The sequence below is a fragment of the Lonchura striata genome, chromosome 5 (assembly GCF_046129695.1).
Source record: "Lonchura striata isolate bLonStr1 chromosome 5, bLonStr1.mat, whole genome shotgun sequence".
Taxonomy (NCBI): domain Eukaryota; kingdom Metazoa; phylum Chordata; class Aves; order Passeriformes; family Estrildidae; genus Lonchura; species Lonchura striata.
Window position 1 is genome coordinate 1,751,334 of NC_134607.1, and position 26,914 is coordinate 1,778,247.

The 26,914-nt window shown below is 45.0% G+C and overlaps 1 protein-coding gene across 2 annotated transcripts in view; it reads right to left on the reverse strand.

Annotated features, from left to right (window-relative positions):
* Positions 1-26,914, reverse strand: part of PPFIBP1 (PPFIB scaffold protein 1) — a 103,673-nt gene that overhangs the window by 54,652 nt on the left and 22,107 nt on the right. For both annotated transcript variants that reach the window (XM_077783185.1, XM_021539157.2), the window contains exon 2: positions 20,213-20,284. The gene's annotated coding sequence lies outside the window, so the exon portion shown is untranslated. The remainder of the gene's footprint in view (positions 1-20,212; positions 20,285-26,914) is intronic.

Genomic DNA, 26,914 nt, shown 5'->3' on the forward strand with positions numbered 1-26,914 from the left:
CAATCCAAGGTCAAATGAAGCCTTGTAAAAACAACACAAAACAAAACAAAACACATCCCCCACAGACCACTTCAGGCTGTTCCTGTTTTACTGGTTAACTGTTTAATAGTCTTCAACTCCTCACCTCAGAGAGCCTGAGAACCAGTACATTATTTTCTTGTTTTGCTTGGGTCCACTGATTAGAAAAACAAATGAGATATTCATCCCTGACTCCAAGACTGCTAATTCAAGCAAGGAAATGCCTCACATTCCCCAGCAACATGTTACTGTGGCCACACCGGCTACTAAACAAAAGGGGCACTGTTGGGTGACAGGCCAAAAGGTAGTTCTTAAAAACACCTTAAAACCCACCTAGTCCTGAGCACTGACCTACATTTAGGTCCCTTTTCATTGCTTCTGCCACTTTCTTTCAATGAGCTGCATCCAAAGATCAAATTCATGAGCCTCCAGATTTGAAAGGATTTGGCTCTAGATATTGGACCTTCATGTCTAATGGTTTCCAGATGCACACTTCCAGAGTTGACATCCCACAAAGCTGAGGTAGAGGGTACCACCCATAAAAAGTCCATATATAAATAAAATACATTTAGCCTGAGCAGTGTTTTAATAAGTGCCTGCAGAAAACAACAAGAAATCCAATGCCTTGTAATTTTGCAGCATCAGCTGTTACAAATGGAAAATCTGTGTATATATTGCATCTTTCCCCTTCTATCTGCCTCTGATTTTGCTGTGTTAAGATTTACCTTTCAGGAGTGATATCTAAAACAAGAATGTGACATCTGAAGCACACGTTTGTGTATGAGGATACTTTTGTTTTTCAAAGACTCCTGATCTCTGAGAACTTGAAGCTGCCAATACCACCATTGCACCACTGCCACATGATTTACCATCTCAACTCTCCTGGCATTTTAAGAATGAAGCAGGGTAAAATTCAACTTGGTTAAGGAATCTTTTTTTTTGCCATGTAATAGAATGGGATTGAATTTTAGTGAGTAAAAAATAGGAGGAATGTGAAAACAAATAAATTGTAAGCTACCTTTCCCTCTGATTTTTTTCTCCTCAAAAACTTGTGGACAACTTCATCTTCTTCTAAACTGAAGCCCTTTGCCAGTAACTCACACTGGAGCTTTGCCAACAGCCTTTGTTTAGGTAGCACAATTGAGAGTCTGAGAGAGTCCACATCAAGACAAGCTGCTTTAGGCAGCCATGGACTTCAGTCACTATTAAAAATGGACATTCTACTTTTGACATTCCTGAAATACTGAAAGTAGGTTCAAAACACAGACTTCAAATTTTGCATTAATTCTCAGCTTCGGAAAGGAACAAGTGGTTCATGGGCAAAACACTCTGAAAAGTGTGTTTGTTCTCCTCCAACAGTGACCTCTGACGTTTGATAGCTGTGGAGTGTGCTATCCCACAGCCAGCCAGAGCTGCCACAGACGCTGCAGAGCAAGGCTGCACAACAATGGGATACCTCTTGCCCAGGCAGCATGGCCCTGTGGGGATGCTCTCCCTCATCCCCTCAGGACCATCCTCTGCTTGCTCTGGGACACAGCCTGTGCTGACTGCCCAGCTCCAGAGCCACTCACTGATGTTGGGGTGAAGAAGAGGCAAACACAGACAGGGAATTTTCCCAGTGCTGCCCTTCCCACACTTTATCTCAGCCACTTCTCCTCCCCACATCTCTTCTCCAATCCCTAGGGAAAGCACAGCTCCAGGGATTTCAGTAATGCTGGAGTAAGCAAAGTTTTCTATTCTTTTTTATTTTCAGCCAGGAGCAGAGTGCTGTTGATTTTGTCTTGCCTTTTCAACACCAAAGTCCCAATGCCAAGAGATGAAGGATAAAAGCTGTGTGCTCTCAGCTCCAAGAGAGGGCCTTTCTGTTCTGAATGCTGCACTGGTGAGTAGCAAGAAAACAAATCCCAAACCCCCTCTACTACTACTACAGCAGCTTTAAGGAACTATATGCTGCCCAACCACTGCTTGCCTGGGGAGTTGTGTCCTGCCTACCCTTGTGCCAGCTTTGCTCCTCAGCACAGAAGCAATTTAGCAGCCAGGACACAGGAATCAGCTCTTCTGCTGCTCATTCCTTTCTCCTGAAAGCCTACAGATGGCTCTTAGGGGTAGAGATGTTGTCTTTTCCATCCTCCTCTTGCACAAGTGACACTTCCTCACCATCCCTTGCAGAAAGATAGTTTCAGTCTTGGTGCCCTGCAGCTTCTAGCAACACCCAAGCCTAAATAACTCGGTGAAGCAGGGGCTGAGCTGTGCTTGAGGTTCAGAGTTCACAAGACAAATATATCAGTGGTAGGGTGTCGTGGCTTGACACGGGAAAAGAATTTTCTTGGAACGAAGAAGTCAGTCCAGTCAGGGGTCAGGTTTGGATACTGACACTTGGGGTGACCAATTGAAGGTGGACATGCCTCTGAGAACACAGAGGGGTTAAAAGCAGAATTCCCAGGAGAACTCGCTCTCTTTGGTTCTGGTCATTGGAGAGTACAGACCTCTCCTGCCCAGCCATGAGCTGGGTGGGGAAGGGGAAGCCAAGTGGCCTGCAGAGAGGTAGGCCAGGGGATGAAGGGTCTGGAGCCGAGCTGGGCCAGTTCCTGCGGATGGAAGGGTGGAGAATGTCTGAGATGTCTTTGCTTCCCCCCACAACCTAGAGGGAAAAGAGATAGAGAGCCTGCAGACACTGCAGACACCCAGGAGTTTGCTGGCAGAGAAGGAGGAGGTGGGGGAAGATGCCACAGCACAGCCTCCTGGGCCGAGATTTCAGCCGTCCGGGGAGTCCGGGAATTTTAACCCTTTCCTGGGAAATGAAGGCTTCGTGAAATATTGCTCCTCCTCAATTTGAAGGAAAGAGAGACAGCCGGGGACCTTAGCTGTTACGGAAAGAAGGTTGGGGGCAGATGATCGAGTGGCTGTTGGCTGGACTCTTCTTGTTAACCATAGACTGAACCAACTTCTCCTCCAAGAGAGACTGCATTTTAGGGGGATGCAATGGTGAGCCAAGAGACTCCTCCAGCAACTACCAGTTCAGGAAGGTCAGCGGAGGAGGGTGTGAGGATGCCCTCTGTCTTCAGAGAAGAAGAGAAGGCGATCTCTGTTCTTTTACTCCCAGCCCCAGGGAAATGGGGGGACTGTAGTCCCAAAATGAGATACTGGACTGTTCTTCCTATTGGTCCTTGGCAAAGCATCCTTAAAGAGGCCCTATGAGCAGTCTCTGTCCATGCACGGTGGTGAGAGCACTGTGACATGGAGAGGAGAGTGTCACACTGGCAGATTCTCTCCAGGCAGTGCCACGTGTGACATGGAAACACAAGAGGTGGCAGCTGTGTTTCCATTGGCGTCTCTGGTGAAAGGGAGACTCCTCTCTCCCCTGATGGACTCAGTATTGATTATGTGGAAGGGTGAAGACTGGATTAAGGGTCCAAATGTGTTTCACTGTGATTTACTGGAGTTGGGTGGGGGGAGGAGGAATACTTTGAAAGGTTTTCATTTCTAATTTTGTGGGGTTTTTTGTTTGTTTTTTTTTTTTTTTCCCTTTATAGTAGTAGTAGTAGTAGTAGTGTAATAAAGTTTTCCCCTTGTTATTAAGTTTGGCCTGCTTTGCTCTGTTCTCGATCGCATTTCACAGCATTCAATGGATAGGTTACATTTTCATGGGGGCATTGGCATTGTTCCAGTGTCAAACCATGACACAGGGGAACAGAAACAATGCTGGGGGGGGCTGGAGGGCTGCATGGGTAAGGATAATATGTCCATGGTTGATACTGAAGGGTAGGAGGGCTTCACCAGCAAGGCAGAGGGAGGCAGGAGATCAGCAGCAAGCCAGAGCTGTGGCCTCTGCAGGAACAGAGCTTTAAACACAACTGGGCCCAGCCCTACACTCTCCTCTTTCTCCCACAGCAGGAAGAGGAGAGAAACTTAGGGGGGAAAAAGGTTGGAAGAGAAGAAAGTGTCTTCTTTCTGCTGCTTCCCCTGTAAGAGAGAAAGCTCTAGGGATGGAAGGGAGCAGCCACTCTCCATCCCATGGCCAAGCCTCTGGGCATATGTAGGGGGAGGACTATCCCATCCCTCACCCCATCAGCAAGATGAGCAGAAAGTGCTGGCTTTGCAACTGAGGAAGATGCAGCCCATGGGATGAAGACAAATCCTAGCACTCAGAAAATAAAGACATTCTTGCATCAAGAGATGTCTGATACCCAGCTGGGGAAGACCTGCAGCTGCTGCAAACCCACATGGATTTCTCTGGGATAACAAGGCACTGAGACTGGAGTTATTTACTACAGGTATTCTAAGCATGAAAATTTTTTTTTATTATATAAAACAATGAAAAATGTCTGTTTCTTTAGATACAGCAATAAACTGTGGTTTATTACTGACCTTACCAATAGTGGGCTGCCTTTAGCAGACAGGGCTGTAACACATTAAAATGGAGAAGAAGATAACTTTTAAGAGCAGTTTACAAGAAAGTTTACAGACCAATTGCAGCAGTTTGGTGTGAATACACCTATAAATCACCTGTTTTGGGTATCCAGAGCAGTCTAATTGAAGCAAGGGGCTACAAAATTTCCTTTGTAGGCACAGGATCAGCAGTGGATGGGTTAGCACACAGCACAAGTGGGGCCACAATCCAAGTCAACAAGTCTGAAGCAAACTTAGGTGTGGCTAAATCCCATGACAACAACAATAATGTAGAAATACCATACATGCAAAAGCTGAACTGCCCCTCTCCATTATTAAATATCTGCCCCATGTTTAAGCTAGTCAGATTTACTCTGGAAAGACTCTTCTGGAAAGCCAGTTTTACCCCTCAAACTCTCTCAAAACTCAAGGTCTTCCAGAGGAGTCATTCCACCAGGACATTAGCTTTTATTAGGAAAGAACAGCATTATTGAGGCACATGGATGCTGAAGGAAATTTTGTGATCTATGAATATTCAGAAAGTTTGAACACAGAAAGGCCCTTATTTGACATGAAATATTGTAAGGCATAGAAGGGAAGGAAGGCATGGGGAAGCAAGATCACCTGACTTTTTTAAAGTCTGTAATAGAGAGAAAAAAATCCTGTTTAACTGTTTCCGTTCCCTTGACCTACAGATCTAATTAAAATAAACCTTCAAAGATATTAAAAAATTAATAATATTTTAAGATGTTTTTAGTAAAACACTGAATAAATTCTAATATGCTTTTATGACATAGAAAGACCAAAAGCAACCTCACTGTTGTTTCAAAGTTGTATTGGGAGGAAGTGGCTCTTGTGTAACTTCATACTTTTCTAACTTTCAACAGTTCCACTGTAAGAAATTATAGAAAGGATGGAACAATACATCTAGGATTAAAAGCTCCCAAGCCCATTATTTATACACATCTAATTAGCTCCTCCTGCACACAATACACACACACACACACACCCCCTGAGCTGGGAACTGCTAATATAATTCCTGCAATTATGAACTTCAATGCCAGAATCCTTGTCTGCCAAAAGAAAAAAATAACAACCAATCTCCTCCAGCACAGCTGGGCACGTTTGTACAGGAGTGGATGCCCAACCCTAAAACAAAGCTCAGTTCAAAGATGTGAACTCTCCCAAAGTTCAAGGTATTTATTAGAAACCTGTAATCCAGCGCCACAGACCACCTTGGACTCCAGTAGAGTGACCAATGCAAATCAGAAGTTTGGGGAGCTTTTGTTCAGCCATACCAGAGATCTCTGCTCATCATGGGATAACAGCACTGAACAAGTTTCACTCAGTAACAGCTATTGATTTGGTTTCCTCCTCAGAGGCCATGTTAACTTTTGTTGTGGCAGGGACACTGGCAGTGCAGACACATGGGTAAAGGACAACTCGCCATGTGAAAACAAAATTAGCACAGAATAGTTCAATGCCAGCATTCATAAAGGCTTGGATGCATTAATGACCCTCTGTATTTCCATACAAATCTTTCCCTGAATACATAATCTCAAGATAAAGCTTCAAAAACCTTGAGGGATCAGATACACTTATAACGTTACACTTCTTTGAAGTACTTTTCCCTTTGTATTTCGACCACACTTCAAAGTTTTCCTACTTACATACAAATCAAATTAGACATCTGATTCTAAAAGAAGCAGACATTGAAAGTGTTTCACACTTTCCCAACCTTTGGGGGTGGTGGGGCAAGACTCAGTCTCATAGAAAGAAAGGTGTATATTAACCACAGGCTGATTTTCACTATACCAGCTGGCCAAGGAGGAGTTCTTCATGTATCAAAGGTCTAGCAGAACCAGGGTACACCTCCAGCCCTCACCCGTGGCTGAAGATCCTGGTCCCAAAGAACAACACAAGTTTAACCTGCAGGATGTAGACTGACTCGCTGACAGCAAGTGGGAATTTGTGATTAATAGAAGTGCCCAGTGCATGAAGGCAACAGGAGGAAGGAGGCTGGGACAAAACCAAGGTACACCAGCACTGGCAAAGCCCTTATGTGGTTTAACTGGGGTGAGCTGATCATCTTCAATGGTTTTCTTAAGAGGCAAAGGGAAAAACTCAACCCGACTTCCAAACACTGTGAAAGTTGCCATGGAAACGGATAGGAGGTAGCTGGCAAAATGCACCAGGTTTTGTGCTTCAACTGAAGACCTTTTTGGAACCACTGAAATAAAAGAATGAGCCTAGAACTGTCCTGTACTACCATGCCAAAAAACCCACAGGAAACAAAGCAACCAGAAGAATGCAAAAACCCCACCCTAAAGAACAGAAGTACACAAATCATTGCATTTTCTCATCATGAGCTTCCTCAGCAACCACATGAACATCTGGGGCCAAATCCTTTGTTGTATACAAGGAGACACTGGAATTACCTGGAGATAATCTTGCATGTTCTCAAACATTAAATGTGTTTTAAAATGTTCTTTCTTGCTTCATATATAACAGACTATAACTATTTAAAACTATTGCCTCCTGTGCTTCCCATTTTGGGGCTGAGTGTTTTTCCATGTGTTTACTGAGCCATCACTGGAGGGATGGTTTCAGGGAGGTTATATTTAGCTCTGAAGGACTAAAGATGCTTTTTTCCCTGGCTAAAGTTAGGAAGGGATCCTCCTTTAGAGGAGGATCTTACACTCACTGTGCTGAACTCAAAAAGCACTGAGACAAGTCTAGTTTGGGCTTGCAGAAGACACTGGTGATGCCAAGGCCTCAGCCATGATGATCCTGCTGCTTAAAATGGGAAAAGGAAAACCAAAACTGGCACGAATGTTTGCTTTACACATACAACAGAACTACAGTTTCATCTCTGTTTAGGAAAAGAAACATCACTTATTTCAGGGTGGAATTGTCAGACATCTTCACACAGGGCTCGTGTCAGTACAGCTCCTCTCAGGGACAGCTCAGCGTTTATTTACCACTCCATGGAAACAGGCTGCAGCAGGGGCATTTTGGGTGCCACTTCAGTCACTGGACAGAAATGGGGACAGCTCTACATCACAAGCACACTGAAGTGCTCACAGAAGAATCTATTGCTGCACCCACCCCTCCAGCAGTGCTACAAAACCCCTTCAGCCACCACGCTCCTTACAGCACCAAACTGCCACCTACCTACATGGATTCATCCAATTCAAGATTCTGCTGGTAAGACACAGCTACCACAGTGGCTTACCTCAGAGAGGGGCAGGTCTTGTTGAAAACCCTGTTATTTTTGCAAATTAATTGTTATCATAGAATTAGAGAATGGTTCGGGTTGGAAGGCACATTAAAGATCAGCCTGTTCCATCCCCCTACCATGGGCAGGGACACCTTCCACTATCCCAAGTTGCTCAGATCCTCATCCAAACTGGTCTTGGACACTGTTATGGATGGGGCAGCCACAGCTGCTCTGGGCACCCTGTGCCAAAGCTTCCCCTACCCTCACAGGGAAGATTCTTTTCCCAATATCCAATCTAAACCTTCTCTCTGTCAATGTGAAATCATTCTCCCTTGTCCTGTTACTCCAGGCCCCTGTCAAGAGTCTCTCTCCATCTTCCCTGTGGGCTCCCTTCAGGCACTGCAAGGCCACAGTGAGGTCACCCCAAAGCCTTCTCCTCTCCAGGCTGAGCAATCCCAGTTCCCTCAGCCTTTCCTCCCAGCAGAGCTGCTCCATCCCTCTGCTCCCCTTGTTGTCCCTGCTCTGGCCTGTCTCCAGCAGCTCCCTGTCCTTGCTGTGCTGGGATCCCAGGGCTGGACGCAGCCCTGCAGGGGGGTCTCAGCAGAACCCCCCCTGCCCTGCTGCCCTGGGGCTCTGGGTGCAGTCCAGGATGCATCCCTTAACACAACTGTGCTCCCTCCTGGCACTACAGCTTTGGAAGAACTGAAATGTTATTTAGTGTGTTTCACACAATGATCTCTTCTCTCTGGTGACCAGGGACAGGACCTGAGGGAGCAGTACAGACCCGTGCCAGGAAGTTTAAGCTGAGGCTTTTACAAGCACACACAGAAAAAGAAGGGGAAAAAATGTCAGAACATGTATCTCTGCGTGGTAACAAGCAGAGATCTCTGGCAGAGAAAGTATCTAAGTCATGCGGTTGGATTTTGGGATTTGTTTTTTGCCCTTTATTAAAACCTTTGGCAAGCCTAAGTTTCTGTTTCCTGCTAAAGTCTCAATGATCATAAATGCATTTAGGCCTCTCCTAGTATTTTAATGAAATATCAGTTCCTGCTCCTCTACTTGACTTGCAGGCGAAATCTGACATTTTGAGGAGATAATCTTAAGCAGCTTTCTGAAAAATACCAAGAATTCTAAATTGCCATTTCTATGCTCTGGTTTGGGGTAGATTTTTTTTTTCCCCTCTCCCCTAATATTCTATTTAAACTGTCTTTAAAAAGAAAATGGAGTGTTGCCCAGGATGTAGTAGCATGATGTGCATATTTTACAGATTGTGAGATCTTAATCCATATTTTCAGCTAATTAAAAACCTTCAAAAAAGTAGGGGTTTCATTCCCTATTGCATTATTGTGTTTAAAAAATCAAGATTTAGGAAAGTAATATGAACGAGACAAGTATTTCCGTGGCAGCCTGTTTTTCTAAACTAAGTCTCAGTGTCAATGAAACAAGAGCTGGTGTCCAATCACACTTGTAACCATTGATGAGGAGTGGAAGTGATTTAGCACAAGTGTGCACTTGGCAGGGAAGGAAGAGGCGTAAGGTACCTGGGATGTCTCCAAAGGCAGCCTGCTTGAGTACACAGGTAAGGAAGCCAGCCTGATCTGACCATGCACCTGAGAAGGAGACATTTACCACTGGCCCTACAGTGAGTGACCAGTGACTTGTGCCCAAAGGGCAGCGCTTCGGCTACCTGGGCTGCCCAGGGAGCCTGCAGGGGGAAGGAGGAAAGCAAACAAATCATGGGACAGAGGACTTCTTCAGGCCTGAAACCAACACTGAGAAGCCAGACCATGGCGAGACAGCTGCAATCCTCCTTCCAGCCAGAGGAAATAATTCCACATGGTTGCTGGCGAGTTCCCATGCCCCAGGCACTCCTCAGGCTGTACTCAGCAGTGGTTCTGGCAGCTGAGACCACCTGCTCTGTACTCACACAACACCTCAAAGTGTGGTAACCCTGCCCAAGAAGCTCTCCTGGTACTGCAGCAATGTGGGCCAAGGTAGGAAACTTCCATCTTAGTCAACAATTTTTAACTTGTACACAGCAGTGTGCCAATAAAACAGCCATTATTTTCTAATTCCAGCTGCCAAGCTCAAGAGAGCTAACCTGACTGAAGACAGACATGAAGGTGATGTAAACTGGGCATTAAATCAAAAGAAACAGCTTAGCTAAACCAGTCACCCTGAAGGGCTTAGGTTAAAAGTTGCTCACCAGAGTTGGGGCTCCTGTTACTCTGGTCTTCCTGGCTATTTTAAGGGGTGAACCTACCCAAGTAGAGCACACATTCAACTTAGTGCAAAATTCTCACCAGTGGGAACTTTTCATTTGTGGGAACATTGCACCAGTGAGGAAAAAAGACAGCACTGCATGTGGCAATAGCACCCAGGCATATGAAGCATGCCTCCACACTGCTGCTAAAGCTCAGTGCAAGTGGATATTCAACTTGTGCCTGAGCAATTTTTATCTCACAAACAATCAACGCTATACCACTCTGTAGACTTCAAACCACTAATTTAAAATCCTTTACAACTGGCCATGGTACGAGGGAGAGAAGAGTCACCTTATTTCTCACTGACACTAGAATTGTAGTAGTGTTCTTTTGAAGTCAGAAAATAGCAAGTAACAATACAAAAAGAGAAACACACCCAGCATGCATGTCAGAATGCACAGGGCACCACAAGGACGTCTGTGGTATCTCTGCATCAGCAGCTTGCTCTCTGGAAGCTTCTTGTCCAAGAACCGTGACCCAGCCTGGTGCTCCTTTGCTTGCAAGATCTGACAAGATCCCGAGATGCTGGTGTGGCTGCGGGCCAGCAAGCTGGTGCTCCAAAGAGCCACATGCAAATGCCTACTGAGGGTAACATGACCACACACGTTCCCTCTCCTCCTGTAACACCAGCAAGGCTCCAAACTCCTCCTGGATAACACAGGAGATAACGCAGCCGTATCCCAGTGCTCCCTGGCATGGATCATGGCATTCGCTATGGCTGTCACAACACTCTGTGAATTATACACAGCACACACCCTTAACAGGACAAACCTCAGAGCTGTCCCCATGTTCTGTGGCAGCAGAGATTAACACGTGTTGACAACAGATCAGATAGGGAAAGCATTAGAGGAGACAGACGCAGCCCATTACTGCTGTTTGTTGTGTACCTACACGGTTTCTGCTGTCAGAACTGACTGCACGCACAGTTTCTCCTGATGTAGCAGTATTGTTGGGCTTCCCTTTCCCATCCTCCCAACAGGCAGCTATTTCAGCTCCTCAAAGCAGTGCTGCCCCTACCTATAGTGACAGGGGGATAATCACTGGCTGACAATATCCTGCTAACAGGAAAACACACCTTAACATCGCTCCCAGGCACCAGGAAACCCCTTGGCATCAGGCATCTGATCCAGGTGAGCGCTTGCAGGAACTATCCAGAAGACACAATACCACATTTGTGTTGGACTGTGCACATCACTCCTCCCAAATCCTGCCCACAGCACTGCAGCACAGCTGGCAGAGATTCTGTCAATGGCAGCACAGCAGCAAAGAAGGTCCCAAAGGGAAATTATGAGGCTATAGCAGAGTGGAAATATGCAAGAGTAGCTACTCTGGATACTCACAGGATGCAAAGGTGTTAAGTTTATACATGACAAAAAAAAAAAAACCAAAAAATTTTGATAAATAAAAAATTTGATAAAAAAAAAAAATAGGAGAAGAGAAGGTTTCACATAGATCTCATAGCAGCCTTCCAGTAGCTGATGGGGGTCTACAAGGAAGCCGGAGAGGGAGTCTTCATTAGGAACTGGAGAGACAAATAAGGGGGAATGGCTTCACACTGAGAGAGGACATTTAGATTAGATATTAAGAAAAAAATCTTCCCTGTGAGGGTGGTGAGGCCCTGGCACAGGTTGTTGCCCAGAGAAACTGTGGCTGTCCCTGGATACCTGCAAGTGCCCACGACCAGGCTGGATGGGGCTCTGAGCAACCTGGGATAGTGGAAGGTGTCCCTGCCCATGGCAAGGAGTTGGAACTGGATGGGGTTTGATGTCCTTTTGAACCCAAACCATTCTATGATTCTCTAACTTCCATTAGTGCCCAAAATCTTAGAGGGAAGCAATAAAACACTAGCACATTGTTGCGCTGTGAAGGACAGGCTGGGAAAGGGCAACAGCCAGGACAAGGGCAAGGAAGGAAGCGTGGAAATCTCTACTGAGGTCTTGGAGCAAAATGCAACCAAATCCACAAAGAGGCTCCTGCAAGCACTTGCAAGCTGCCAAATTATTCTGTTGCCAGACTATTCTGGGGCTGAAACACTGACAGTCAACAAAGCTCTTCCTCAGACAGGGATGCAGCATTCCCACCTATCAGAGCTTCCCAGCTTCCCAGCAGATACAAGGAGACTGAGCTGCCATAAGCTTAGTTTTGGTATTCCTGGCAACGCTGCAGCACCCGATGGGATGCACCACACTATTTTCTGTCCTCACAGGAACCAACAGCTGTTCACTGCCCAGATGGCAGAACCAGCATGGCTGCTTTACTACCGCCATCCCCCAGTGTCCCTCAGGCACAGTGACACCGAGGGCACGTCAAGCCTCGGCCACTCGGCATCCAGCCAAGCAGGCAAACGAGCCAAAACACCCCTGGCACTGAGCCCCGGGAGTGGAGCCAGGAATGGTTGCCCAGTCCTGCAGCAGAGCTGAACTTTCCAAATATTTTGAACGGCTCCTTATCAGCAAAGCAGCTTTGCACCAGCTCAGCATTTCACAGTGTTTATAATCTGGTCCCCTTAAATTGGATTGACAGCCGAGCAGAGCCACAGCCTGAAATAGCGACAGTCTCTGTGTCGGCACAGGAGCTTTTCAGCAAGACCCACCCAGCCTGAGATCAGCAAGTTGCACTAGCCCACATTTGATGTTAAGCATGTTTCTAATGCCACTGAAGTCAATGCTGCTGAGAACATGTTTAACACTGGTTTCCTGTTTGACCAAGTGACCAAAACAGGACCTCAAAATACAGATCCTGGCAGCTTTGTGCAACCTGTGGGTGCTATCAGTAATAAACAGCAGCCCTCTCCTCACCTTGATGGACTTCAGAGCATCTGCCAGACATGGCCTCTGCCACAAACACAACGTGAGCAAATCTCCACCAACATCCTGAACATTATGCTGACAATCTGCCTTCCTTCTCCACTCAGAGGCACCACCAGAGCACAGGTCTGTGTGTGTGTGTGTGTGTGTGTGTGTGTTTGGAACCACAGAAAACACTGAAGTTCCAAAACTCACACCAAGTCTGCAACAAATACATATTCACTTCCAATATGGATCTTGCTCCACTTCATTCTGGTTCAGTGTGACACCACCATCACATAGAAAGGTAACTTCTTTACCAAGATATTTCAAGGCAAAATTTACTTAGGGGTTACACAGAGAACACAAGACAGAACGCATACAGAACACAAATTGAAAATCACTTAGTGAATCAGGGCAAACAAGTGCTGCTCTGTTGCACTGAGGGAGTTCATAGGGTGGGAGAGCAGGCTGTGTCTGGGAAAGGCAATAGTCACAGAAAGCCACTGAACAAAACTTCACTCATCTGCCCAGCACTCAGACAGCACTTGAGCTAAAAGTTAACAGCCTGTGCCCCTCAGGTGTGGAGAAAACAAGCACTGGCCACTGAGTCATCACCCCGTAGGGACATCCTGCAGTATTACCACCACCCTTAGTATATCAGGAACTGACTTTATTAGCCACTGATACTTATATGACTTTTATTAGCCACTGATGCTTATATGACTATTGGTTCCACTGCTGTAACTTAAGAACAGTTGCTAAGGGCATAAGAAAAAGCACCTCCTTCAGGGGTCAGCTTGGAAGATGCTCCAGACATTAGACATCTTGGATGATGCCCACCGGCCACAGCAAGGATTATTCCACTCCCAGATTCTCATCTCGTCCCAGCCAGTGTTGCTCAATGTAGGTCTCAGAACAAATTCATCTCCCTCAAACAGGGCATCAGCCTAAATTCCTACTGCTTAAAGTACCTCCAATTGGTGGGCATTGACCTCTTCAGGGTGTGGAAAGAAGGGTGATTCCCAACTACCCCATTACACACCTCAGAAGAGGTGGCGATCAAGCCTTTGGAATATGGGAATTGTTGTGCCATCCCAGGGAAACAGATAGAATTCTCTAGCCTTACCATTACACTAAACACTAGATGATTCAACTGAATTTACTCTCCCCTCATGGAGTAAGGCTATTTCCTACTTTTTTCCAGTAACTCCAGGTCTGTCTATGTCCTATTTTTGGTTTCTAAATTAAGAATATTGCTCATTACCAGATTATATGGCATTTATTCTGAGGAGCAAGAGATACTGATGCAGCTAAAAATTCAATATAAACACCCTGTGGATGTAAGCCATGACATTTATATAACGGATTAATAAGCACTAAGAGGAATTTCTGATGTAGGGCACATGACCCTCCCTTTCTTTCAAAAGCAATTATTTTAATACCATGATTTTTAAGTGTGACGTGTCCTTGGAAACACTGGCAGACAGACAGCTTTAACAAAAAAGCTTCCAAATCCTGGAAGGACAATTTCAGGTGCATCTCCAGTTTTGAGATAAGAAAACATCTGGAGCGAGTGTGTGGGCTGACCAAGAGATAAGCAGGCTAAGACAAACACCAATTTAATGCAGAGTGGTCTGAGCCTCCCTTAGAAAGAGGAGAAAGACTGGACACAGAGTTCCTGCTCCAGCCTATCTCCAGCTGCATCCAGTACCTCTCCCACTGCTGTCACTGCCAGATTTCTGTAGCGCTCTCCTGCTCAGAGTGGCCCTTGCCTTTCACACCTTGTCACCTACCCCTTGATATTTTCCAGATACCTCAGCCTGGAAGCCACCTCCTTGAGAAGAGAGCCAGCTTACAGCTGGAATCCCCCCAGAGAACACAGCCAGGCTCCCCAGTTATCACTTGTCAGACTTGGACCGCGTCACCTCGGCCTTTCAAACACAGGAGAAATGGGGAGCTTGCCAATTTGCAGTAAGGAGGAGAGCTGAAAAAATGACAACAATTGGTTTTCCACTGAAGACCTCAGTGCTTTCTGACAGTGGTTTGATGCCCCAGGGGAAAAAAAGCCCCATCTAACTCACCCTGGGCAATCACCCTCCAGCCCTTCCAGCCTGTTGGTCCCTTCCTATTAATTTTAAATACATAAGGAGCTCCCAGAAATCCTAAAAGATCTCAACAAAATTTCTTGGGTGTCAGCATGACCCAAGCAATTTGCCCTGGGCACATTCTTGGAGGCACTCACCACTTTTGGCTGCAATACCTCAAAAAAACATTACAGAACACAAAATTAAAACAAACACAACAGAACAACACCAGATGCACATGCAGCTCTCCACATGCTGAGCTGCTGACATTTTTCTTAAGCAGATGAAATCAAAATCTAGTGAGAGAAGCTGTCAGATGACAAAGGAGAGACACCAAGACCCCACCACAAGTACTCACACCCTGCTAGCAAGGCATGAAAGCCTTCACCAGCTGCTCTGCACTCACTGCTGCAAAGTCCAGGTCCCAACTCAGCCCTGAGGGCTTCCCAAGCCCAGGGAGGGAAAAACATCCAGATTCATGAAAAGCCACATTCAGTTCCTTAAAAAATCAGCAATAAGTAATCAGCAATATGGGTGCAATGAGAAGCAAAGGATGAAACTAGAGCCCTGGGAGCATAGAGTGGCTCAGGACAGTTCTGCCCAGCACTGGGAAGGAGTATGCACAAATGAAGTATCAGCTATATAAGGAAGTCAAAGAAAAATTAAAATAAAAACACTAGCTATGATACCTTGGTGCTGCAGTCCATTGCTGAAGGTCTCATCTAAGGCATCAGAATATTGTCCCACCCATCAGAAACAGAAAACTAAATATAATCTTGGAACTAAATCTTGAGACCCTAAAAAAGTCTCTGCAAAGTTTTGCATCCCCAAAAAAAGCACAAGGCTGGAGACAGCTGCTTTCTCCACCGCCTTCACTAGCATGGCATACCCCGAATAAAGCTGTGATAAGCCAAGTAAGGCTTTTTGCCTGAAAGTTTATCAAACAGGCATCTGAAGCCAGTCAGAAGGTGGCCAGGGAACCTCTGAGAGCCTGCAGGGAAGCAGCCACGAGATTTTCCTAAGGAAGATGAAAGAATTCTTCATGTGATTTCCCTGCTCCTCCACACATAACACATTATCTGTTCTCCCCAAGAGGACTAAACTGTCCTAACACTCATCAGTGCTCCGAAGCAACTTTGTCCAGAATTCCTGAAAAAGAAGTTTTAACTAACTTCTTGCAAGCAGGCAACAAAACTGATAACATGACTTCTCCTGTAACTAATTCCACAGTTCACTGCCTACAGCACTCACCTTTCCTATATGCCATGCAACACCTTTGGGGGTCTCGTCAGTTCATTAAGCAGCTGTAAATCGAGGCTTATAGCCCAGTGCAATTGTATGAAATTATTTCTGCAAATGACATTATTCCAGACACCACTCTGAGCCAACAATTTCCACTACAGTCCATGGGAGGGGAAAAAAAATCTTAGCATGGCATGTGGTATATGAAACAAGAAAGATCAGCTTCTATGTATTGACACAGTTCCCATTTTGAGGCTCACTTTTCCCATCTTAGTCTGAGATGGAAAACAAAACGGGGGAAAAATATTCCCAAATAATACAGAAAAGGTTTCCCCTGCCTCTGGTTTGAGAAGAAAGAGAAGGGAAGGAGCAAAGTGATCACCTAGACAGCAGTGACACCCCACAGACCTAACCCCATTAACATGCTGCTTTACCTTTATAAAACATTGGACAATTCCTTACACACTTCCAACCACTCACTGAGAAGCAGACAGCCACATCAGTCAGTGAGAAAACTTATTTAGGGGGAAAAAAACACCAAAAAACACCACCAGCAAATGCACTTAAATAAGTAGTGAAGAAGGATAGCAAAGATGGTTATATTTCCCTTTGTGCCAAACTGAATCAAACTTTCTTTTGCTCTAGTAGAAGTCAGGAAGGTGGGAACTCAAACTGACCTTGTTTCTCTTTCCATGGCCTAAGCTCACTTGACTTATTGTTCACTTTGCCCATCTGTAGAACACAGGAAATGGTAACGAGAAGCTACTACACAATGTTATAGGAATTATTCAATCCACAACCACAGAGTTCTTTGAAGATGCAAAGTGCCAAGCATTATTGCTAGGTGAAGAAATTATATATTTTCTCCCCCAAGCTATACAGAGGAAGAAAAAAGCCATGCAAACAGCCAACTGTATTCCTAATGAGATGCAATACTCAAAAAGTGGGGCATCTTAAAACAGATTGGACAATCTTTTTCCAGCTCACAAAGATTATTCCCAATACATAAACCTCAGAGGATTATAAATGCAAGCAAAGAAACTTAGCTTTAGACAAGATTTCTGCAGGCAAAATAAGCCTGCCTAAATAAACAGGGAAATCATACATTTTTGGTCCTAAAGAGAGCAAAAAGAGTTTTTCAAAGAATAAGGGAAGAACTGAAATCAGGTTTGCAAGCTTTGTGAGGGATGAATTTATGTTTTCTGAATATAAAGCAATTTCCAGGACTGGGAAAGTCAATAAAATAAGAAGAACCGGATGGGAGGGAGGCAGGAAAAGGCTGTGTGCAACAGAGGGGTCACATGCTGGACAAACAGGGCAGGCTGCTCAGTGTTTAGAGATAAATACATCCACCCCTCCTCTCCACAGAGATTTATGTGTATTACAGAGCCACCATCAGAATTATGGGTGAGCAGAACTTTTAAGTTACATTAGGGTTACCCAAACCACATCACAAAGTGTGAGGAGCAAAAGCACAATAAAATACTTCTTTTCTGCAAGCAGCAGTATTTCCTCTCAAAAGAAAGGGAGGGAAAAGACAACCAGAAAAATCCCATCACAGCCTGCCTGGGGATCCTCCCGTGCCCCAACCACAGGCAGTGCTGCACCTCCTATAAACATGCAGAGCAGCCACAGGCTCTGGGGAAATGCCTGAAATTACTACTATTCTGAGCACAATTTAGTTTAGCACAACTATTAAAAGCCCAAGAAAAGCTGTGTGTGGGCTGGGCCCAGCAGGACAAGCCATCAAGTACCAATAAATGGAACACACAGAAGTAGCCTTGTGCTTCTTTCCCTCCTGTATTCCATGTGACATTGATGGGGGAAAACCCCACAAATACTGATTTTTGCCTCTTGCACACAGGCACATACGTAACTGTGTGTAGACTGGACACTAGTTCAGTGCTACATGTGATGCTCTGTCTCAGCTTTAGACACACCAAAAATCTGCTGCCACTGAGCACAGACCTAACACAGAGCTGGTGGAGGAGGGTGAAGACACACCTGCAAACCTGCAGGGTTTTGCTAGGAAAGAGCAGGAGCTGCAGGGACTACACCTGACTCTGGCTACATAGACTTAGCCAGGTTTCTGTGTCTTCACGGCACCATGCTGAAGCAGCTGTCTCTGCTAAGGCTTATTTTAAAAGCCTTATTTAGCTTTTCTGGATTATTTATATATGTGGCCTTACTGCGGGGCACGGCTGAACTGGCAGCAGCATGTTTAACATGGAGCTAGCCAAGGAGGGAACAGTGGGATGGAAATCTATGCTTTTATGAATAAACAGAGACTGTGGGCAGAGGCACTGAAAGTCTACTCTGAATACTTTGGTGTATTCTGTGTGGTGAGATGGGAGGTCAGACATCTGTGCTGGGCTTGTGGTAGGTAACCCAGCAAAAAAGCCCATGTTCTTCTCCATGTGGGAGAAGCAGCCAGCAGCCCCAAACACAGTCCCCTGCCCCTGTCAGTGCCCAGTCAGGCATCAGAATTTCCTGCCACCTTAGGAAAGGCTCTTATTTATCTGTTTAATGGGGAAAGCAAGCAGCAGCTGGAGAAATAGGCTTTTCAGACTGGTTGCTGAGGGCAACAGGTGTGACTCCTCCAAATGCCAGAAACCTGCCAGCCCTGGAGCCACAGGAACAGAGAAGGGAAGACTGAGCACCTGCCACGACAGCCCTGGATGGACATGGACACACACACCCCCTTCCCAGGGAGCAGCAGCACCAGTGACAGGGAAAACCAGGCAGATTAATGTCCCAGGCCTTCTGCTGCTCCTGGGCAGGGGGAATCAGCACAGCATCTGAGGAGCAAAGAGAGAGAGACATCCAGCAAAGGCAAGGCATTTGCACAGTGATGCCAGCAGATTGAAAGTCTCCGAACACACATCCTGCAGAACATGGCTGCTAGCCAGCATCAGACTTTTAACCATGTTTTTAGAGCTATGGTGGATGAAAATCCAGCTGGAGTGTAATCCCACCAAGCCTCATAAGCAGTGATAAAAATGAACAAAATGTGACCAGTACGGGAGACAACAGGTGACAACCACTCCCGGAGCCAGCAGATCTCATTGAAAACCCAGGGAATAAAAGTGGAGTTTTAGGGCTTCTGACAAACAAGGAGCAACAACACCTACTTCTTTCCAGATCTGGTGCAAGACTTTGGGCAGCTGTGAATCCAGAGTGAGCTCATGCACAGTGATTTAGTGTGGGAAGGGTTTGAGAGACACAAAGAAGCACTCCAAGGGCTATGGAGAGGGTAAGGGAGTAAAATAAGGGAAATAGGGTTTTAAATGAGACACCAGTCCTCACATCCTGTGGGACTGGGAGTCCAGCTGTGGAGTTATGGTGTGAGCACATCCACAGGGTGCACGGATCAAGTGCAGGCTCAGCAATCTGACCCAGCTCTCCAGCTGGAATTTAGGAAGCTAAATCATACCATAAAATCCAAACCAAAGTAGATGAGGGCAAACCATTCCCAAAACAAGACTGCCAGCTCTGACATGCACAAGGCTACTTGGATCAAATCAGTCCAGACCAAATGCAAAATGCTGCTCCTTGAAGCCAACAGAACTGGGACATTTCCAAAGGATCTCACAACACATACTCTGTTTTACTGAATGCATTTTCTCATGAACTTGCTCTAGTTATCTGAAAGCTCTTGGCAGTTTCTCTGCACATTGTCACAGACCTGCTGAGTCAGATTCACTGCACATGCACAGCAACATCACTCAGTCCCAGCATGTCCAGGTGGATCTTGTGCTGAAGCTGAACCCTCCAAACTTCAGTGCACTGGCACTGGCCTGAACCCTTCACAGGCCACAGAACAGCTCATTTTAGTTTTGCTTCTTGGATAATCCAAATATACTTCATTACTCTGCCACAGTCCACACCCTAACCCTAAATCCACTGTGGCAAAACACTTAACATGTGGAAACACACTTTCCACATTTCTTTGACTATAAACAACAGCTTAGACTGTGTCAAGTAAGGAGCATCCTTTAAAATATGCAAAACCAATGGATATCTGCAGAAGCAGACTGACATTCTTCTACAACTCTTACTGGAAGTCATATACAGCATCATTTTAATGACACTTGAAATGAAAGCCCAAATGAGCTGTTGTGTAAGATATCAAAAAGCAAACAAAAAAAAGCAGCAGATAGTAGATAATAGACATCAGAAATGCAGTAGGGTAGATTACTCACTCACAGGAACAGACTTAGTGTTGATCTCCACTGTCACTCTTGAGCAAGTACCACTGATCCATATAAAGATCCAACACTGAGAAAAAGAGAAATAGAGATTTTGATTAATCACTCAAAGCCTGAGATGACTTAACAGTGATATCTTGTAAAAGTTGATTATCAAGTGATACAGGATACAGGAAGCACTGTGGATGAAGCACATAACAGCATTTTAAAAAAGCTAATACCAAGAGATTAACGGATGACAACTGATGTACAAAAAGGAAATGAGCTTGTTAATTCCAAATAATTCCCAGCAACATTATTTCTCAGTATCTCTACATTACACAGTTGGCTTATGCCTGCCTTTGACCTTCCCAGCTGATCACACACTTATAGCACAAAACAAAGGTAAGTAATGCCTGGCAAGGCTTCCTTCTCACTACTGCAACCGAAACAAACCCCAAAAAAGCACCCAGTGCTGCTGAACATTTTTAAATCAGGGTGTGAAGTAAAGCCAGTGGAAGTCAGAGCAGCCCATAGCACTGAACCAACCTCACAACTCACTCCCAACAACTATTCCTGAGTCTCTTTACTGTAACTATTTTGGTAAATCAAAGATGTTCTCTGTTCCTGTGGTTTGACAGGAAGTTTTAGTCTTGGATACTCCCATCTACAGACTGTGGACAAAAGAGGAGCTATTTGGTATGGGAAATCTGACAAAACTGCTACAGGAGAAAGTACTGCGTAGGCTTTGAATCTGAAATGCAAAAGGAAAGTTTGGGGAATAAAACTTCAGGCTAATAACTAAAAACTTCCAAACCTATGCAGTTACATGAGCTCCCATCAGAGGAAGCTTAAGAATAAGTGATTCAAATAAAAATGCTCAGTGAAATATTGTTGGTAGAAGGATGGAAACAACCAGGAACACCCCAGTGTACCCCCACCTGCGACACTTCACTGGCACACTGAGACACTGCTCTCCAAACAAAAATCATTACAAGAGCAAGAGCAGGAGTTTAAGACAATCAAGTAACATGATCAGAAAGCAAAGAATCAGCTCAAAAATAAAGGAATAAAGTAAAGGCACACTAACTAGTTGTTGACTTGTGGCAACAAACTGCAAATATCCAGAGGTTGTAAACTGTAAGAGAGAGAATTCAGCCCTTGTATGACTGGGAGGGGAAAAATCCCCAAACATTTTCAGGGCTATACAGTAAAAAGCTGTAATAGATGATCTCAAGGCACACAAATGATTGGGTGCTCCTTACTTCTCAGAACAGTTTTTTAGAGTAGATTGAACAAAATCACCAGGGGAAAAAAAATGACACAGAACTGAGCAGGACATAGGAGCCTGTGCAAGCAGACTCTGTCACAGGACTGGGGCTCCAGGCTATTGCAACAGAATAATTATGTACTGAGCCCTGCGCAACACAGGGGAAAAACATCTGCCAGATGGAAAAAGACACAAAATGTGGTAGGCGGGGAAAAAAAAATATTTGAGGTTTCTATAAAGGGCACTGCAGAATGTCATGTATGAAACTGCAAAGCCAGGGAAAAGAAGTTAGTTAATGGTGTTATTTTAAGCCTGCCTAAAGTAATATGAAGGGCCGAAATGGAAAACCTATAATTAGACAGAGCTTCTCCCCTTCATTACACGTATCTGACTGGAGCTGAGGCTCCCAGATTGACGGGACCTTTGGGATTGCTGTTGCCCTGGCTGCCAGGACACGCAGGGGGAAGGAGATGTAGAGAGCACCACATCCAGTGGTGTGGGATTCTGCAGCAGGTGGGACTGGCCACCTCTGCCCGTCACAGCTGGCCTGGCCCTCCTGCTGCAGCCACGGTGCTGCCCCAATCCCTCAGAGTCCTCTGCAGCACAGGGTAGCCCCAGCCCCCAAGCTCCCTGCCAGGTCCGTCTCCCTCCATCACTGCAGGAGACTCACACTCCCCACAAGGGCATCCTCCAGACTGACTTGCCACTCCCAGCACCACAGCTATTCCCAAGCCTCTCCACCACCACTGTTTCGGTAAATCAAAGATGTTCTTTGTTATGGTGGTTTGACAGCAAGTTTAGTCATTTCCTTCTCGACACAGTCAGAGTTACACACTCAGCCCACACCTCGGGCAAGCTGTACGGCCAGGGCTGGCTGATGAGGAGGGAACGTGTCCCTGCATTCCTCAAAAGGGAACAAACTGCCTCAGACCCTGGCAACACAAGGATTCAGTTTGCTCCCCAGGCTGCTAGGGAAGTGGGCTTCATTTCCCATTCCCCCACATCCTTCCTTCCTCAAACTCAATTTGATTTTGACTAATGAACTTCTGGTGATGGTTTTGGCTGTGATAGAGTTAATTTTCTTCACAGCGGGTAGCATGGGCTGAATTTTGGACTTGTGCTGCAAACAGCGGGGATAACACAGGGATGGTTTAGCTCTTGCTGAGCAGGGCTTGCACAGACCCAAGGCTTTTTCTGCCTCTCATCCCACCCCAGTGAGGGGCTGGGCGTGCACAGGGAGTTGGGAGGGGACACAGCTGAGACTGCTGACCCCAGGTGACCAAAGGGACACTCCAGACCTTACGGCATCATGCTCAATATATAAAGCTCAGGGAGGATGTTCAGAGTGCTGGTGTTTGTCCTTTCAAGTCACTTCTACCTGTGATGGGGCCCTGGTCTCCTGGGGATTGGCTGAACACCTGCCTGCTTATAGAAAGTGGAGAATGAATTCCTTGCTTTGCTTGTGTGCATAGCTTTTGCTCTCCCTATTACACCATCTTTATCCCAACCCATAAGCTTTGTCACTTCTACCCTTCCAATTCTCCCCCTGATCCCACCAGGAAAGGAGTGAATAAGTGGGGTTTAGTTGCTGGTTGGGGTTAAACCCTAACACTACCCCTAGCAGACACCCTCTAACCCTAAGCTAAAGAAACCCCTCTTGCAACACCCTCACCTCTGAAGACTGTTTACAAAAGTATTTCCCATAGTACTACCTGTGATGTTCATCCTGCATTTCTCCAGCCTGAACATTGCATAGGACACAGAGATCCAGGGAGCTTCACCCTGTGCCCTGCATTAGGATGCCAGGAAGGCTGACAGCTCCCAGGGAAAGTCTGGAGCTCAGGACGACGAGTGAAAACTGGGACTTGTTGGGACTTCTGGAAAAGGGTGGGGTTTTTCTGGTTTAACTGGAAGGGTTAATTATCATCCAAGAAGAGGAGCTGAGGGAAGAGCTGCTCCCATGTCACACACAGCCCTGACCTGAAGGCATGCTGGTGGCTGGAGCATCTCCAACCTGGACAGCAAGAGCAAAGCCCTCCACCAAGTTCAATCCAAGTTCACCTTCAGTATGAAGAAAACAACCTCCAGAAAATCACACTCATAACCAAGAGCCAGTCATTAGGAACAATCATTAAAGAAGAGCAGGACTAGGCAAATCAGGTGAGAGTTAATTGGGTTTTTGTTTTCACAGAGAGAACATCACAAAGTATAAGCACTATCTCCAGGAAAGAAAGGAGCATGATATGGTTTTCTTCTTCTTTTCCAGACTCTAATCTCTGAACCAGGAAGAAAATGCAAATCCTAATCCCACAATCTTATATGTTTAGCAGTAATATTTTACCTTGCCAATCAGATGTTTTCTGTAATAGCCAACTATTGATTTTCCAAATCAAAGATGCACAACTGCATGCAATTAATTACATGCTGTGTGAATTTAAACAGGACACAGCCCTGTGCTCAAAGACCTGAAAAAAATCACATGTTGCACTGTGTTTAGCGGCACAGCTTAACAAGAAAGGTGCAGCACTATTTCTTAGCTTTGAGACTCCCAGGAGCTTTGTTTCAGGAGTATTTCCAGAAGAACGCAAGAACACTGTAGGCAAATAGTCTGATTCATATGTGTTCTTTACAAGATAAAAATAAAGATCTGTTTTGCCTAATCATTTCTGACCAAGAAAAGCAGGGCTTTGAGATGCAATATATGAAAGAGCCCCTCCTGTCTATTAAAAAATTACTCTCTAACATGGGATTTGGGTAGGCACAGCACAATTCAAATTACTGCTCCTTCCCACACACTTGCCTCATGTCTGTCTGTTTGTATTTCAATTAAAAAGCTACTATGACATTCTTCCTACATTTTAAAAAGAAATTTCCACAGGCAACAGGATTCAAAACTACTAAGGAAAAATTATTAACGTACACAATTCCAAGGAAGTCACTGATGCAAGCTGATTTGTGTCCAACTATCTTGCCTTGGAAAGGTGGGAGGAGGATTTAAAGCCAAGAAGCAAAGCAAGGAAGAAACACTAACAATTTGAATGCTCTGGAGAGCTAATGGTTTTTCATGGAAAAAGTCATTGATGCGTGTCTTACACTATTTTTTGTGAAAGGCCTTTGGGCAAAGGCTGGTTTGAGTCTGAATGGAAGCAATCAGAACTGCAGCTTGAATGGTTTCCTCACATCAGTATACACCATCCATCCACACCAAGTATCACCCACCAACACAGCCTCTTTCACCTTTAAATCACCCTGTCCCAGGATGCATTTTTCAGTCCCTGCACACCATGTAGCAGATCTCTTATTTATGCTGGGACAGGTTAGCTGCACTCAGACAAATTAGACAAGAACAGAAAACACAGATGCTTGAGACCTTATCTTTATTTTTGGATTCTGGAAGGCCGCAGACATTTTGACACAGAAAAAAATCACACAGCATCCACGGTAACAAGGCAGTCTGGTTTTGGGTCTTACTGCCCCCTCAGCTGAAACTCAAAACTTGTGCATTTACAAGTGCCAGCCTTGAGCTTAAAAAACAAGTTTCGATCCAAACCCAGGGGGTCTGGCACAACTGAACAAAACTAACCACATCATTAACTCCAGTGACCCAACCAGCTGATAGCTCACACATTTCCTACCACAAAATAGCACACTTGAACAATGTACATGCACAAAAGTCACCAAATCAACACAGCAGCACTGGAGGATACAGACAACATAGCCAATCACCACAGCAAAGAAACACTTTCTGGAAGCATAATAAAATATTCTGAATAATTTCATGGGTCAGAGATTAATAACACAAGATAGACTATTCAATGAAGTCCTTGTAAGACCAGCAGCAAGAACAAACTGCAGAAGGTTTAAATAAAAGCTTTCAAATCACTAACTTATCAGATATTAAGTGAAACTAGACATGACGTACACAAAGAAAAAATATGACTAATCTATGACTAATTTTATATTAATCACTGTGTCCATCTCTGAATTGGAGTGCCACTGCGTGCAGTTTCTGTCAGCTAGTGCTTTGTTTTAATTCTACAAGCTAAAGACAAAGCAACAGGTTATGCAGTTCATCTGTGAAAATGCAGATGTCAGCTGATGGAAGATGCAGAACTGTCTGAGAAACATGAAGACCACTTCATTCACTTAACTGAAGATCTCATCCCCAAAACCCATGATATTGAAGCAGGGTGATGGTAAGTCTGTGGAATCAGATATGAGAGAATGACAGATCTGAGAGCTGGTGCTGGTGCTGTCAGTGCTCTCCCCTCACAGTTGTGCCACATTTGTTGGCACTGAGGTGACTAAAGCCATGGATCCTGTTAATCAGACAGCAACCCAAAGCACACAGAGGCTGTGAGAGCTCTGTTAGAGGACACTGCTTTTTCTTTAGGGCAAGATATCACAGTGAAGCACTGCTATCACTACATGAACACAGAAAGATTATCAAAGTGTTTTCTCTCTCAGGCACCAGTTTGGTTTTATTCTACAACATATGCAAAAGAGCCATGGAAAAGTCTCCATGTCCCTGATCCCTTCAACCCTGGCACACTCCATCAAATGCAAAGGGCACTGCCCTATCAGTGGTGCTCATCTCCTAAACCTCACTGGTGCTGCCACACTGTGCTTTCTGTCTTCCTTCCCAGCTCTGCTCAAAATTAGCACAAGATATTCCTTGACAAAAAGGCATCAGGCTCTCACATAAGCTTCCCCATAACACTTTCCAGGAACATGCCTGCCCTTCAATTACCCTTAATCGTTCTGGGCATCCTTCACATTCACAACAATACTTTGACATTCCTCAAAAAACAGCTCCAATCACCACAAGCTTACAGAATCCTGTTATTGAAGCACACACAGCCCAACTCTGTGTTTCCAGAGCTGGGAAGTGAGGATGAAGCATTGCAAGAAGCAAAACACAAATGCACTTACCAAGAAAAAGAACAAAATAACATCATTTTGCTGCTGTCAAGAGGAGGCAGTCAAAAGATTGGAGTTGAAAACTGCACTTAACTAGATGTTTTGCCAGCTTCATAAGTAAGTTTTATACCTGTATTTTGCGCAGACACTTGGGTTGTTTCAGCCCTTTCAAGTTGATTACACGCTAATACACATGCACACACCAGGATTCAGCTGTCCTGCTTTCATATGTGCTGCAAATGATCCTGAAAGTACCATTTCTACTAATCACATTGTTCCACAAAATTTTAAAGCACATGATTGCAGAATAAAACCTCAGCACATATTTCTGGCCTGATTCTTAAGGAAATTAAGCTTATGTGGTAGTGTTGTTTGTCAGTCCTCACCCTATTAAATTTTCAACTTGCTTGTCAGTTTTGACCACATTTGGCAGAAGGTGAAGAGATCCAAACAGGTGTCACATTCCTACACCTTTGGGGGAAATTATTATGCAAGTAGAGAAGACACATCCAAATCAGCCTCTCACAGGAG